Below are 15,543 nucleotides of genomic sequence, written 5' to 3' on the forward strand. Positions count from 1 at the left end.
CAAAAAGAGATAGAAGGTTTGCCTGGGGATGATTTTTGCACACAAACTGCATTATGTGTACAGTCCTATCCTGGCCTTCAGGCCCTTTGGTGCTGGGGCTCATCTTTGGATTCTGGATGGTATTTCGATATAGGTTACTTCCCTCATCAAGACCAGTCAGTACCCATGTCCTATTGGATGGACTGAGATAATGGAGCTAAAGCGTGTGCTCAAAGAAAACAAGAGAGGTAACATGACCAGGAATTGTACCCATGCCCACATTTTGGTAACCCAACATCTTACCCTATTGAAACCTTAAATTTATTCTACAACCTTAAGCTTTTGCTAATCTTTGCCTGCAACCTTCATCATCTCCAGTGGATCACAGACAGGATCTCTGTACAGTACAGGTTACTTCTTCAGCCACTGCTGGAATCCATTTCCTGCTGGGTGGACTGAGACAATGCAGATGAAGTGTCTTGTCCAAAGACACTTAGTGTAACAAGGAATCATGCCAGTGTCTACATGTTGGTAGGCCAACTTCTTATTCTACTGGAACCTGTTGTGAAAGTGTAGTGACACGGACCCACAACAGGGGGCGTAAATGAACGGTCAATAGATGAGCCAAAAGGTAACAATTTAATGTTGTGAAACGTGCACAACGAACATACAGACAATCTCAGAATATAATTACAGTCAAATTACAAAGGTGACGTGTGGGCAGGCTCGAGGATAGAAGACGTCTGTCTTGAGAAGAGCCTGAACCACACGATTTCCGCCCCCACAGAACCTGGTGAATACTGCAGCCGCCAAGTCCCGAATTCCCAGGTGATCACCGTCCCTGATCTGGTACTGCTGGCGAAGAACAAAGACAGTCAAGTGTGGGTGTGTGTACACCCAGTAACAACAGCGGTCGGAATGCCACCTCCACCTCTCACTCAATATGTTGCAGAGTACCGCAGTGATTCCTCAGGGGAAAAGAGTGCCGTCCTGCACTCACTCAGCCTCCACAGAAAAAGGAACCGGTACTCCTGCAAACACTCACAATATACAGATATATTGCAAAAGACACAAACGGCTGAGGATATTACCTCCAATGAAGTATGATATCTCGGCGATGAGGTGGAGATGACGTCTGGTCTTTATGGAGTGCGATGATGAAGAATGTGTGACAGCTGTCAGGAATTAATGAGTGACAGCTGTCACTCCCGGCTGTGTCCGTGGTGGCAGCGCCCTCTCGTGCCTGAAGCCCGCACTTCAGGCAGGGCGCCCTTTGGTGGTGGGCCAGCAGTACATCCTCTTCTGGCGGCCCACACAACAGAACCTTGGATTTAGTCTACATATTTTGGCTGTTGCTCACTTTGGCATACAACCTCCATCATCACCACTGGATCAAACAACATCAGTAATAGAGTCCTATATACACCCTGAGGCACAGTGGTGCAAGTGAGTCTCTGGATTGTGGAAGAGAAGCCAATCTGATTTGGGTAACTTCCCTAGCCAATGCCAGAACCCATTTCCAGTTGGGTAGACTGGGACAATGCAAACAGGTATCCTGACTGGGAATTGAACCTTGCATATTGGTAGTCCAACAACTTGCTTCCTCCTCTACAACCTTTGTTTGGTGCTGATTTTTGCATAAAGCCTGCATCACCACCACCAGACCACATATTATCAGGTATACGGTCAGGTATACAATGCCCCCATTTAGTGCAGCAGACAACTGAAACAATCCTTCAAATGGTGATACAAGCACCAAATTTGGCACAAATACACCTTAGACATTCCTCTTTAAAAAAAAAAAAAATGACTGGCCACTTGAATTTGCAACAGGCAGCCAGGTAGGGGTCAATTGAAGAATTACACAGGCCTCAAATTTTAAAAATGCTCCAATCAAATTGAAAACTAAACCACAATTTTGTCTGATCATAAAGATTCCAAAAAAGTATAGTTTGGACTGAATGTTCTGGAGTTATGGGGTAAAAACAGCAAGAATGGTGACAAAGGTCAGTTTCACTTTGTACAGGGGTCAAAAGTTAAAGTTGCTCCAATTTTGGCCAAAAGTGATGTGAATTATGGGTTGAGCTAATAGGATTAATAAAAGAAATAGATTTGACACTGCTGAATGTTTGGTCTCCAAAGTAAAGATCAAACAAAGTCACCGTCCATTGGATTCAATGACATGTGACATATGTTACCCCGTAACGTGACAACTAAGCATGATACATGGTCCAAACTATTCCTTTTAAAAACCCTGTTAAATCAGCTAATAATTTACATCACTTTTTACCAAAATTGGAGCAACTTTAACTTTTACAAACTGAAACTGAAGCTTTGGCACCATTCTTGCTGTTTTTATCCCATAACTCCATAGAATTGAGTCACAGATAGTACAAACTATACCTTTTTAGAATCTTTATGATCAGGCAAATAATTAGGTATAGTTTTCAATATGATTGGAGCATCTTTTAATTTTGACCTTTACCCGACTGCCAATTGAAAATTCAGGTGGCCATTCATTTTTTTGTTTTGTTTTGGTTTTTTTTTTCAAGAAAGGGATGTCTAAGGAGTATTTGTGCCGAATTTGATGCTTGTGTCACCATTTGCAGGACATACTGGTTGCCCAGCCTTATGCCACCAGATAACCTGATGTTGTTCTTACACACAACCTGCATCATCACCATCACATATGTGGTTTTGATAAAAAAAAATTCTGAATTTGAACTCTCTAACAAGACGAGATGCTCTGACTTTCCTGCCGCATTCCCAGGAGCCATCGCTGTGGAAACGATTTATTAAGCAGATGCTGTGTCGGCTGGTCAGTCGGAGCGCTGTAATAGGCGTTGGGGAAAGGCTTGTGGAACCTTAGATTTATTTGATACGGCTCTCAGCTTTACCAATCTAGTGCTTGCTGATGTTTCCAGCACTCTTATATAGAGGGTCTGAAAATAGCAGGAAAGCACATTGCTGGATGAAAGGTGCCTCAAGGGTGGCTATCAGGATGGAGGAACACAGAGTAAGCACCTCGCTCACATGCACACTCCAGCCCTCGGGGTCTTTGGGAACGATGAGAACTGACAGCGGTTTGCGCGCAATGACTACTTCTGTGTTTGAGATCTGTGGCTTCTAGGCAGCTTCCTTCACAAGCCTCCAGCAACCACGACTGACAACAGGAGCCAATAGAGCTTTCTAAATCACCAACCGAGTGTTTTCTTTGTCTAAATCAAAAGCTGGCGGGGGATAAGAAACAAACAATTTTCGAAATGCTGCAGCTGCAAATTATAAGTGGTGGACATAGGCGGAAAAGCTGATTTCGATCAATGATAGCAGCTAAAAATTCATTCTAGTCTGGGATATGTGCATCTTAAGCAGCATACATAATTAATATGGGCATTAGACACAAAACAATGGTTAATGATTTCCAAGTGCTGACCAGTAAACGTGCATTATTTTCAAGGATGTCAGTTGAAGCTTCAGACACTGTAATTTTGAATGGCTACACTTGTGCACCTTTACCTAAGAGTAAGTGGCTGTGAGAGTAATACGGTGTAATATGCATAAATTATGAGGTGGCTCTACTGTTTAAATAACATATAAATCACTAAAATTAGAGTCTTCATCTTTGCAATGTAAAAAAAAAAAATCTATATTGCACAAGTGTTTAAAAATAAAAATAACAGCAATGCAGAAGAAGCATCCAAGAACACAGGTGGGAATCAAACTGAGGTCTACATATTGGCTGCCTCCTTATCCCATAGAGCTACCTGCTCTAAAATGGGATAAAACTAGAGGTGCACCGATCAGGATTTTTTAGGCCGATCACCGATCACTGAAATTTTGATCGGCTGATACCGATCAAGTACATATTTGGATCATGCCCAAAATAATAATAAATTAATATATAAACAAAAATAAATTTAAGAAATATTACAATTTGAAAACAAATGCACCCGAACGTGATGACAGCTGCAAATGCGTAATGCTAACTTTTAACATTGAAAATGCCATAGACATGCTAACACGTTAGCATCACTCCCGTTTTTAAGTTATAAAATACATCTATCAACTGTTTCAGAAGACCATAACAGGTCGGTTTAACATAGAAAAGGTAAATAATACTCAGGCGTATGCTCTTTAGGGTTTTAGCGGGGGAAAATTAAGAGAAAGAAAGAAAGTATAAATGAAGCAAATGACTCGAAGCATTGCTTCAATCTGCGAACCACTGGTTCGATTGGTTCAAGGTTCAGAGCAAAGCCGCGCTGCAGAAAAGTTGATCACGGACCCGCTGCAGGGTCTGTAATCAATGTAGAGAAATGATCATTTTCCTGACAAACACACCAAGCGCTCCCTGCGCTTCTGCCTGCACTGTTGTGATCGGTCCTTTTGATCGGCGCATTTTGCCGATCACCAATCAAACCGATCAAGGCGTGATCGGCCGATAATGATCGGTGGCAGATCAATCAGTGCACCTCTAGATAAAACCCATGAAGAATCAAACCAAGACTACCTGAGCAAAATTCTGGATTTCCACAATCTTATTTTGTAGCATCTTAGCATCAGCTCTATCACCAACAGAGCACAACAGAGGATGTACTGTGCTCTCTGGAGCAGCTAAGGAAGTTCAGTCTGCCAAAAACAATGATGGGGAACTTCTACACTGCCATCACCATCTGATTCACTGCTGCCACTGATAAGGACAGGAGCAGACTGCAGCATATCATCCAGGCAGCAGAGAAGGTAAGCGACTGCAATCTGCCATCCCTACAGAACCTGTACACCTTCAGAGCCCTGAGATGAGCAAGGAAGATAGTGGCCGATCCCTCTCACCCACAACACAAACTTTTTGTCACCCTCCCCTCTGGCAGATGGCTGAGGTCCATCAGGACTAAAACCTCAAAACACAAAAACAGCTTCTTTCTGTCCATAGCTAGACTTGTAAATAATGCCAGAGACCTCCATTTACCCTGCCTCCCCCCACCACCACTCCCACAAAGTACAGTTCTTCTGCAGGCCTGCACAGCCCCATTCCACCATTCCACTACATCTATTTGATAGTAAACGTAGCTTTGGCCATTTGTCTATTTGACTCCTTTACTTCTAACATAACTATTTTTTCCTTTACTTTTATTGTTCTTGCACCAATGACACCAGATTAAATTCCTTGTGTGTGAGAACTTACTTGGCAATAAATTTGATTCTGAGTGCCACCACAGCCGGCCCTCACAGGCCAGTCTGATTCAAGGTACTACCAAAGCCCAGCTTCTATCCCACTGAGCTTCTAGATCTGAACTGCTAGGTCATATCAGTTCTGGGAAAATGTGCTAGTGTTATGAATTGCTGCATCCACCACACCACGGAACTGCATTGGATCCTGGATTCCACAGACCCAGGTGGACAACTTGTCCAACCCCACTTTTAAAAAAGTTACGATCTGTATTCTGCAGCCAGGTGAATCACAGGCGTCCCCTTGGTCTTCTCCAGCTGCTAAGGTCCCTAAAGGCCCCTGACACTTGCATGACTTTGATTTGCACACTTGCAAGCACGTTGTCGTGACGAGCAAACCCGCTGTGTTCCGAGCTAGACACCGTGCTTTGTTCCACTGGCTGCCACGCGCTGTGCACTGCATATATAAAATAACTATTTTGCAGTAGATTAATCATTTTCTCTGCAAGTTAGCTGTTGAAAATGGTTCTAATCACTTCCTGAATCACAGAAGTGCACACCAGCAGAGCTGTTCGAGGGAGCGCACGAGCGCACTGAATGAGATGGAGAAAGCATTTGGAGCCGTCTAAAAAGGTAATTATTTGTCATGTTTATTTTGTAATGGCTTGGTAAAACAGTTGCATGTTCTTTCCTTCTTGTGTACAGTTGTAAAAGTATGACTGTGACAGATTTAACATCTTGTCATAGTCGTTCAGACAAGCTGCACCCTGTTAAAGACCAGTTTACTCGCCTGCACGACACAGGGCGTGCAAGTGCATGAATCACAGTCGTGCAAGTGTCGTGGGCCTTAACAATGATGCATCTGCATGCTGGATCACACCAAAAGAAATGCCCCATGTGGCCAAAATGTCAAAACCAACACTCCTTCACTATGCAAATGATGCTCCTCATAAGATTTTCTTCTAAAAATACACAATGTGACCCTTTTAAACCTTGATGTGTCATTAAATTGCCATGAGAATGTGGTTTGCATCATAAATGACTATTAAAAATTAGAAATTAATGGCAGATCACTGCCATTAATTCCTGATTGCAAATACCCTTCGTTTCAAATACTTGGGAATGATATATTTATCCCCCTAATTATGGTGATGATTCAAGTCAACGAGCAAACAAATTTCATTAATGGATTAACAGCTAAAAACGGTCTGTTATCCAGCACTTAGAGGGAGGGATTAGCCAGCAACCACATTAGAGTTATCTTCATATGCAAATGCACACGATTAACAAGCAGCACTTCCGTATAAAGCAAAGAAAGAAAGAGGCCGAAGTCAAACAATGAGGCGAACTACAGGAGAGAAATTAGTTGCAGTCGAGGGAAAAGCTCTGCTCAGTGCAGAATAAATGGCAAATAAAAAACAGAATTTCAGCGGATATACACTTTTCTGCAACGGCAACGGTGGACAAATGCTTTTTTTTGGCACATATGACGGACTCAGTGGCAAACATTTCCCAATCATCCTCTACTAGCATATTATTTTGCTTCCAGACTGGCCTGTGAGGGCCGGCTTAAGCTCCTGTTTCGGTTTGTATGCCTTTCAGCAGGTGCTTCTTGAGCACTAAGCATCAAAACGCAACACTTTTCCTCAGTGGAACCAGGCGGCCGATAGCTCTTATCTCATCTCCAGCAGCAGGAGCTGTTGGACCGGGAGCTCGTTCTACCTTCTCGCTACCTCCAGCTCTCTAACAACGCCTCCTCGCCGAGCGGATGGTCTCCGAGGGCTCAATTTACACTGCGGATGGTCACCCCGGCCTCGGATTAACGCCAGAGTGCCGGGCCAATTCACAGAGATTTGGTCGAACACGTTCAGTAGGCTGTGTTAAAGGTCTTGGAGAAACAAACTGACACGCATGTAATGGTTACATTCAACTGGACCCGCTTGCACCAACTCTCTTTCGGTTTCTGTCCCTCTGATTACGCTTTGGACTCTGAGACATCCTCGGATAAGTGTGTCGGCACAGGATCCAAATGTATCCTCCTTCAAATTACACCCTGTTGATGATCTTGAATTGTTGAAGAGAAGTTTGAAAGAACCTCTAATCCTCTTCTTTCTTCTAAAAACATCATGGCACAAAGTATCAACAGCAATACAGCATACTTGAAGTACTTTCAATCTCTAGGGGTCCAGAAAGGGCTCTGACTGAGCTTAAGTACACAAAGTCCATGGAACCCCTGAGGACTGGCATTGACTAGTTGTCAAAGTTTCTTAGTGCAGCCGGCTCCACACCAGTGCTCCGAATTTAAGAACCAGAGCTTTATTATCCACCTTCTGGTGTGAAGAAGCAATTCCGCACGGACAAAACCTTTCCTGCCAACAGATGCCTGAAAGGGAATCAAGCAAAACTGGAACCTGAGGAAATATAATCTTCCAGAAATGTTGTCTGATCATTCCAATTGTGGCCAACTGCTTTACAAATTGTGTATAAGATTACCACCAGACACTACAGTGCACGATGTGCTCCACCACAAGTATCCCATAAGTGGTTGCGGAATCTTGAATTTCATGACAATTTTTTTTTAAAGTATGTGCCCTTGTGCATTTTATCAATACAATTTGTTACAAGTTATCATCTTCATAATAATTGTAACACCTGCTTAATAATTTTAGGCTAGGCTTGAAGACTAGGTCAGTTTTCAACTCCAGGATCAGTTCAGGACCACAAAAAACCCCCAGTCTGCACAAACAGTACAGACAAATAAATAAAACAATTTTCAAAAATGGTTTCTAAACAAAATGAGATCTCAATATATGTTCTAAATCAATTACATTACAGTTTTACATTACAGTTTTACATTGATTTCTTCAATGAAATTATGTGTACACCCTTTTTTAAGGTTTTTAAAATTAAATTATTACATGTTTTTTAACTTAAATTATATCTGACAAGAGTTTATCTATGAATTTACCCATAAATAAAATGACAAAGTGCCTTAAAAGCACTGTATGAAACATAAAATAAAAGTGCATCTTTTAGTATTTTGTAAAAATGCTTCTCAAAAATCATAACAATTGACATAAGACAATGAATTCACTGCTCAATACCCTTTTGGTTCAGTACTCCGACTGGTTCTAGCTTTCAAATTCATACATTACATATAATCTAGTTGTTACACGAGAGTTAGCAAAAGAGTACTGTGCTAACATTTTGTTGTAAATCACCGGAGTTTCCAAGACAAAAACACTTTTCTCGATAAGCTGTGGGAGTAAGACACTCTAAGTGCTCTGAAAAATACATAACCTCAAGTTAGAACCTGTTTTATGTACATTTCTTATACTTTTCAGATCGTTTCCACTCACTGTGTAGCTTGCTCACAGGCTCACTGTGTCTCACTGCCTTACGTGCTCAAGATACTTTCAAGGGGACTTAGGAATAAAATGGTGTGTTCGAGGAGTGTGGGAAATGAGAGTTTTAAATGTTAAAATTTTAGTAACCATTTATTTACATGGGTTACACCCTACCCCCTTGAATAAACATGAGTCCCGTCATGTACTTAAGGGTTTAGTTAAACGTCATGGATCTGAGAGTCTTCATAACTACCAAAAGATTCAAGAGCTTGGTTAAAATTGTCTAAGAACCTTTGGGGAAATGATATCAGGGGTTGGCCCAACTGTGGGTAATGAAAACGCCCTGGGGGTCGTCTCAATCTTTCAGATTTTCTCACATTTGGTGTATCAGAAATTGACTCGGCTGTCTGGTCTGTTGGTTGGTCTGTAATATTTTGGTTTTGCTCTGTGTATTCGACATCTAGGTCTCTTTGCTCTTGGCTCAAATCACCTCCTCCTACATTTGAATAGGATTTCTCCTCACACTGTTCATCCTTATTTGAAACATCTCTGCCATTGTCAACATCATCTAGATTGATTTCCACTATTTCAACTGGAGATGGCTCGGAATCATGGAGTTGGGGTGATGAATTTGAGACATCCTGGTTTGACATTTCATTCTGCACATTTTAAAGATCCTGTCCGTCACAAATCTTAATGAATGTTTCAGTTTGAATTTGGGGTTGTCCTGGAATGCATTCAAATTCCTCCTCTGAATCTGACAATTCCAAATCCGGAGTTTCTGGTGTGCTTTGTCGAGTTTTAGGGCGACGTGGTGCCTTAGATTTTGTTTCAGTTTCCTCCTCAATGTCTGAAAGATCCCCACAAGCAAGCAAAAGGTCACGATGTAGTGTTCTACTGGGACCATCGCCTTTCTCTGGTTGGACAACATACACCGGCACATCATCCATTGTCTTAGTGACTCGATACACACTGGATTCCCATTTGTCAGCAAGTTTATGCTTATTACGCAAGCGGACATTTTTGACAAGAACCCGGTCTCCCACTTGAAGAGCAGACTCACGGATTTTCTTATCAAATCTTTCTTTGTTCCTTCCTGCTACTTTTTTAGAGTTCTCGAGGGCTATCTGGTAGCTCTCCTCTAACTTAGCTTTCAGACTGCGAACATACTGGGAATGGGAAGTCTGTGTGTCTCCTGCAACTGGCAACCCAAAGGCAATATCTATTGGTAACTTGGGCTTGCGACCAAACATTAGCTCATAGGGGCTAAAGCCAGTGACATCACTCTTTGAACAGTTATAGGCATGTGTGAGAGGTTTTACAAAATCATGCCAATGGATTTTCTGATCATCTGTGAGGGCACCCAACATGCTAAGAAGGGTGCAATTAAACCGCTCGACAGGGTTGCCTCTTGGGTGATACGGGCTGGTTCTTACTTTTTTCATCCCTGTCATTGCACATAGCTCCTTTATCACATGTGATTCAAAATCCCTCCCATGGTCACTATGTAGGCATTCTGGAAGCCATAGTGAATTAAGAAGTTCTCCCAGAGATTTTTCGCCACTGTGCTTGCCGTTTGATCTCGAGTGGGGAGGGAGACTGCATATCTTGTAAAGTGGTCTGTGATGACCAACACATCTTTTGTGTTCTTACTATCAGGCTCAATAGAAAAAAGTCCATGCAGACCAATTCCATCAGTCGTGTAGTTTTAATATTGACTAAAGGAGCTGCCCTTTCAGGCATAGACTTTCTTCTAACACAACGCCCACAGTTCCTGATTTTGTTCTCGATATCAGTTCCCATCTTAGGCCAATAAAATCGTGCTCTCACTAGTTCATGAGTTCTCTCCCACCCTAAATGACCCATATCATCATGGAGTAGTTTAAGAACAGTGGATCTCAAAGAGATGGGGAGCACCAGCTGGTAAGTGGTTTCTGAGTCACATTGTCTTTTCCTGAACAAAAGTCAATTTCTCATCTCCATGCGTTTCCACTCTCTCAGCATCAGTTTAATTTCCAATGTTTCATCTCTGGTGTCTCGCGGGGGATCTGCACCTGTTTCCAGAAGCTGAATGACACGATTTATGTTTGGGTCTGAACTTTGATGTTCTTTAAGTTCATTCTCAATCAATCAATCAATCAGTTTTATTTATATAGCGCCAAATCACAACAAACAGTTGCCCCAAGACGCTTTATATTGTAAGGCAAGGCCATACAATAATTACGTAAAAAACTCCAACGGTCAAAACGACCCCCTGTGAGCAAGCACTTGGCGACAGTGGGAAGGAAAAACTCCCTTTTAACAGGAAGAAACCTCCAGCAGAACCAGGCTCAGGGAGGGGCAGTCTTCTGCTGGGACTGGTTGGGGCTCAGAAAACAAGGGGGCAGCTATTTGTCCAGATGTCTCTGCATCACTGTATGCATCAGGGACAGCATCAGCATTCATGGCCAAGGACTCAACCAGAATGACATGGGGTGAGTTTTCAGTTTTCTCACTGACGAGATGCTTTTGACAAACAGCCGCTACAGTCTCAGGACACAATTCATTTGAGTTCTGAGGGGATCCAAGGAGATGAGAGGTAAGTTTTTGTATCTGGCTTTCCTCCTCCATTGTCTCGCTATCAGCAGCTAGTGTTTGATGGGGCCTACGTGATAAGCCATCAGCATCCTGGTTAGCCTTTCTGGCTCTGTACTTGATTTGGAAATTGAAGGTGGATAGCGAGGCTAACCAGCGATAGCTCGCCGCATCAAGCTTTGCTGTAGTCAAAATATAAGTAAGCGGATTATTATCCGTTACAACGTGAACTCATTACCGTAAAGGTAATCATGGAATTTTTCAACAATGGACCATTTCAACGCTAGAAATTCTAGCTTATGAGCTGGGTATCTAGTTTCACTTGGTGTCAGCCCTCGACTCGCATATGCAATGACGCGCATCTGTCCACCCTGCTCCTGATATAAAGCAGCACCCAAGCCTGTAGAGCTTGCATCAGTGTGCAAAACAAACTGAAGCCTAGGATCTGCAAACCCCAGGACAGGAGAAGATGTTAATCTCTCTTTGATGCATTCAAAGAGTGACAGTTTTTGTGTCCATCTGTCGGCAAATGGTTCACGGGGATTGAAAAATTTGGAGGAATCATATTTTTTCCGACTTTTCCTTAGGGGTGGGTAACCGCAGGTAAGATTGTTTAACGGCCGGACTATCTTTGAATAATCTTTTACAAATCAGCAATAGTAGCCGGTGAAACCTAAAAAAGACTTGAGCTGCTTCAAGTTCTTCGGGACAGGCCAGGTCTTGATAGCAGCAACCTTTTCAGGATCAGTTTGAACCCCGTCTTTTGAGACAATATGGCCCAAGTATTTAACGGATATCTGAAAAAAGCGACATTTAGGAGGTGACAACTTTAGGCCATATTCGCGAATACGCTCCAAAACATGTTTTATCCTTTGTTCGTGCTGCTCTAGGGTACTTGAGAATACAATCAAGTCATCTAAGAAGACTAGCACCTTGAGATTAATGTCTCCCATGCACCTCTCCATTAACCTCTGAAAGGTGCTGGGATCATTGGTGATGCCCTGAGGCATTCGATTGAACTCATAAAACCCTAGAGGGCAAACAAATGCTGTTTTGGACTTGTCGTCCTCCTCCAACTCTATCTGGTAATAGCCTGACTTCAAATCCATGACAGAAAACCAGTTAGAACCAGAAAGAGTGGAGAAGGTCTCCTCAAGATTTGGTAACGCGTAAGCATCTTTGATGGTCTGGGCATTGATTTTTCGGTAGTCCACACACAGGTGAACTTCTCCTGTCTTTTTCTTGACAACAATGATGGGGGACGAGAAGGGAGATTCAGATGGTCTTATAACCCCAGCATCGAGAAGCATTCGTAGGTGTTTTCTAACTGCTTCATAGTCATTTGGATGAATAGGTCTTGATCTTTGTTTTATTGGTGTCTCATCTTTGACCTTTATTTTGTGCTTCACTTTGGTGGCATGTCCAAAATCCAAATCGTGACATGCAAAAACATCTTGGTAGGCACTCAGACTTTGTGTGATCCGATTTTTCCATTCCTCAGACAGAGGCGAGTCTCCAAAATCAAATGCCAACTGCTCCTTTGAAGGTGAACAGGATGGATCTGCAGAAAGGCTACAACAACCTGCTGAGTTAGAATTAGACTGGCTCAGAGTGTCATAAAGTTGTTCTGCAATGTGTAGTTCAGCAAAGACACAGTTGCTGGGTAGCATGATGTCATGATCGGTTTCATTTCTGATCCAAACAGGATGTTTGTAAGGACTTTGATTTGGCACCGTGATCAGGCAGCGATCTACAAATATTCCACCAGGGAGGGCTGAGGTAGTTGGCTGCTCTACTATTGCCCATTTATCAGTCAGTGGGGAGCTTAGGTGGGCATAGCTTTCAAGACACACCTGTTCATGAGGTGGAATAACGTGTGGGGTGTTACCCCTCAGTGTCATTAGGCCAAGCCTCCCTGTGCTTCTTGTTTCATATCTGTGTTGAAGGATTCTCAAAATCTGACTATAGCCATAGACAGAAGATAAAATATTATTGTCTCTACAATGTTCTTCATACAACAGATCAAGAGCATTTGTGCAGATCAAAACTGGCAAATCTGAGCTTGAGCGTAAATCTGGAACGATTAGCGCTAATGTAGAGATTTGAGGTTCAGGCTCAACAAACTCTTTTGGAAAACCAATTGGAACTTCTACATAGCCTACATAAGGTACGACTTGCCAATTTGCACCTTCAACATCTAAGTGACTTTGGTAAAATGAGTGGGAAATAGTCGTAACCTGTGACCCTGAGTCTAATAAGGAATTGCAACTTACTTCAGCTATGTTTAAGTTAGCTGTGCACTTTCGGCCAACTAAGCCTTTTGGAAATCTAGACTGATGTCTACTGTTTTGTGTGTGCAAACATGGCTTAGTTGTGGGTTTCTGTGTGGGACTGATTTCACCCTTGGTTCCAGTTTGTCCCTCAACTGGACCCGAAACTAGTTTAAATCAGGGTGACATTGGTCTTCCCAAGCTTTTTGCTTTGCTTTAAGCTCTTTGCGCTTTGCTTCAACAGCTGTGGGATTCGGTTCTTGTTCACATGAAGGGGCTATATGGCCATCCTCGCCACAGTTAAAACAGTACCATGGACGTGGCCTTTTATTACCTTTGCCAAAGCTGTAACTGTTTGACTGGGAGTTCTCTGTTTCATTTCACTGTTGCTTCTTTTGCACTTTGGGGGGGTCTTGCATGGGGTTTCTTTGCACTTGTTTTTTCCATTGTAGCTTTCAGGGTAGTTAACTGTTCTTGTAGTTGTGCTATTTGTTTTTGGAGTTTCTTTGTGGATGCTTGAGCTGAATTATCAGTTGCAGCAGCAACTGCTGCTGTTCTGTGTTATGGTAAATGTTAAGGGGGTTGGACTGCACCTTTAACTTTGTGAGTCCCAAGTGCTGCTTCATGCGAGTGGACTTAGCTGTCTGCTTATCCTCTTCAGTTCTCAGTAACAGTAGCAGGTCAGAGAAAGGGGCTGGGCTGGATTTCTTTTGTTCCAATTGTAGTATTGCAATCAGTTTATCATCCCAACAACCCCTGCAAAATTGTTTAAGGAGTTGCCGGTCAAGGTCACTGTTTGAAATCCCTCCCCTCTTTACAACTTAAGGTAGCTTGAAGCCTGTGCAAGTACACTGAAGCTTTTTCACCTGCATTCTGATTTGTGCTCAAAAATTTTGCAAACAGCTCATCAACATCATCAACAGTTCCATAAGCAGAATCAAGTAAGATCAAAAAGTCTTTGGAGCTTGCCAGGGGGCTCGTGTTTAACAACATTGGCCGCTGGTGGCAAAAAGCCACACTACTTGCCTCTCAGGGACTGAGGAGTCTGCAAAATAAAAGTCCACATGATTGCGCCAAGTTTCATAGTCTACTTCCATGGTGGGGCATGGAGTTTTTCCAGAAAAGGGCCTGAATTTGGAAGAGCTTGAATACATTTGGGATGCATCAGTACTTTTGACAATATGCTCAACAATCACCCTTTGAACTTCCGGTGTGCTCAAATGCTCAGGACTCAAGACGGGGGGTGGCTGGTGTGCAGTAGAATGGGGAATATTTGGAGTAACTGGGGAATTTATATGTCGTTGCCTTACAACTGGAGCTGGCACCAAAGGCGCTGCCCCATCTAGAGAAATAGCTACCTCAGAGAGCACTGTGCCCTCAGTTTCAGCAGTAGTTTGAAGTTTGGAAAGTTCACTAAGCAACATTTTTTCATAATCTATCCCACTTAATTTTGCAACCCCTTTTAAATCAGAAAGATATGACTGAGTAAGATTGGCAGTTTGTTTAGCCGAGTAAAGTGGGGCTAAAACTTGAATGCGATGAACGACTTTTGGGTCAGTTGTACTCTTCTGGCATGATAAATCATACTGAAGAGCCTCGATAGCAGTGCCATACTTAAACTCAACTATAGTGGCATCTTGAAAGTCTGGGTCAGAACTAGTTAATTTAACCATTCGTGCGATGTGACCATAGTCTTGTAAAAACTGCAGAACTTCTTCATCAATGTCGGTACCTGATAACCCACTAACTAATACAACATTGAATATTTTGAAACCTTCATTTGCAATAGCATCCATGTTGATTCAGTTAGATTGTTGTGTAAAATTGTTATAAAATTGGCAGGCTGTGTATCAAATATGTACTTTTTAGTTTAGCCAAAACTCCTCCTGGCTGGCTTGCCAATTTTATGTAACACCTGCTTAATAATTTTAGGCTAGGCTTGAAGACTAGGTTCCAGAGGAGTAGTAAAATTGAGGAAATTTAAGAGTTAAACAGCCAGCAAATTTATTACAACTGAACAATGGCACAAAACCAGTGTAATGACAACAGTGGAGCGCTCTTTGAAAATAAAATAAAGAATAAATGAGAAATGTACAAAAGTCTCTAAATAATTGATCCTGAATAAAATGGTGTGTTCAATGAGTGTGGGAAATGAGAGTTTTAAATGCTAAAATTTAGTAACCATTTATTTACATGGGTTACATAATCAC

This window comes from Thalassophryne amazonica, chromosome 19 (assembly GCF_902500255.1).
Source record: "Thalassophryne amazonica chromosome 19, fThaAma1.1, whole genome shotgun sequence".
Taxonomy (NCBI): domain Eukaryota; kingdom Metazoa; phylum Chordata; class Actinopteri; order Batrachoidiformes; family Batrachoididae; genus Thalassophryne; species Thalassophryne amazonica.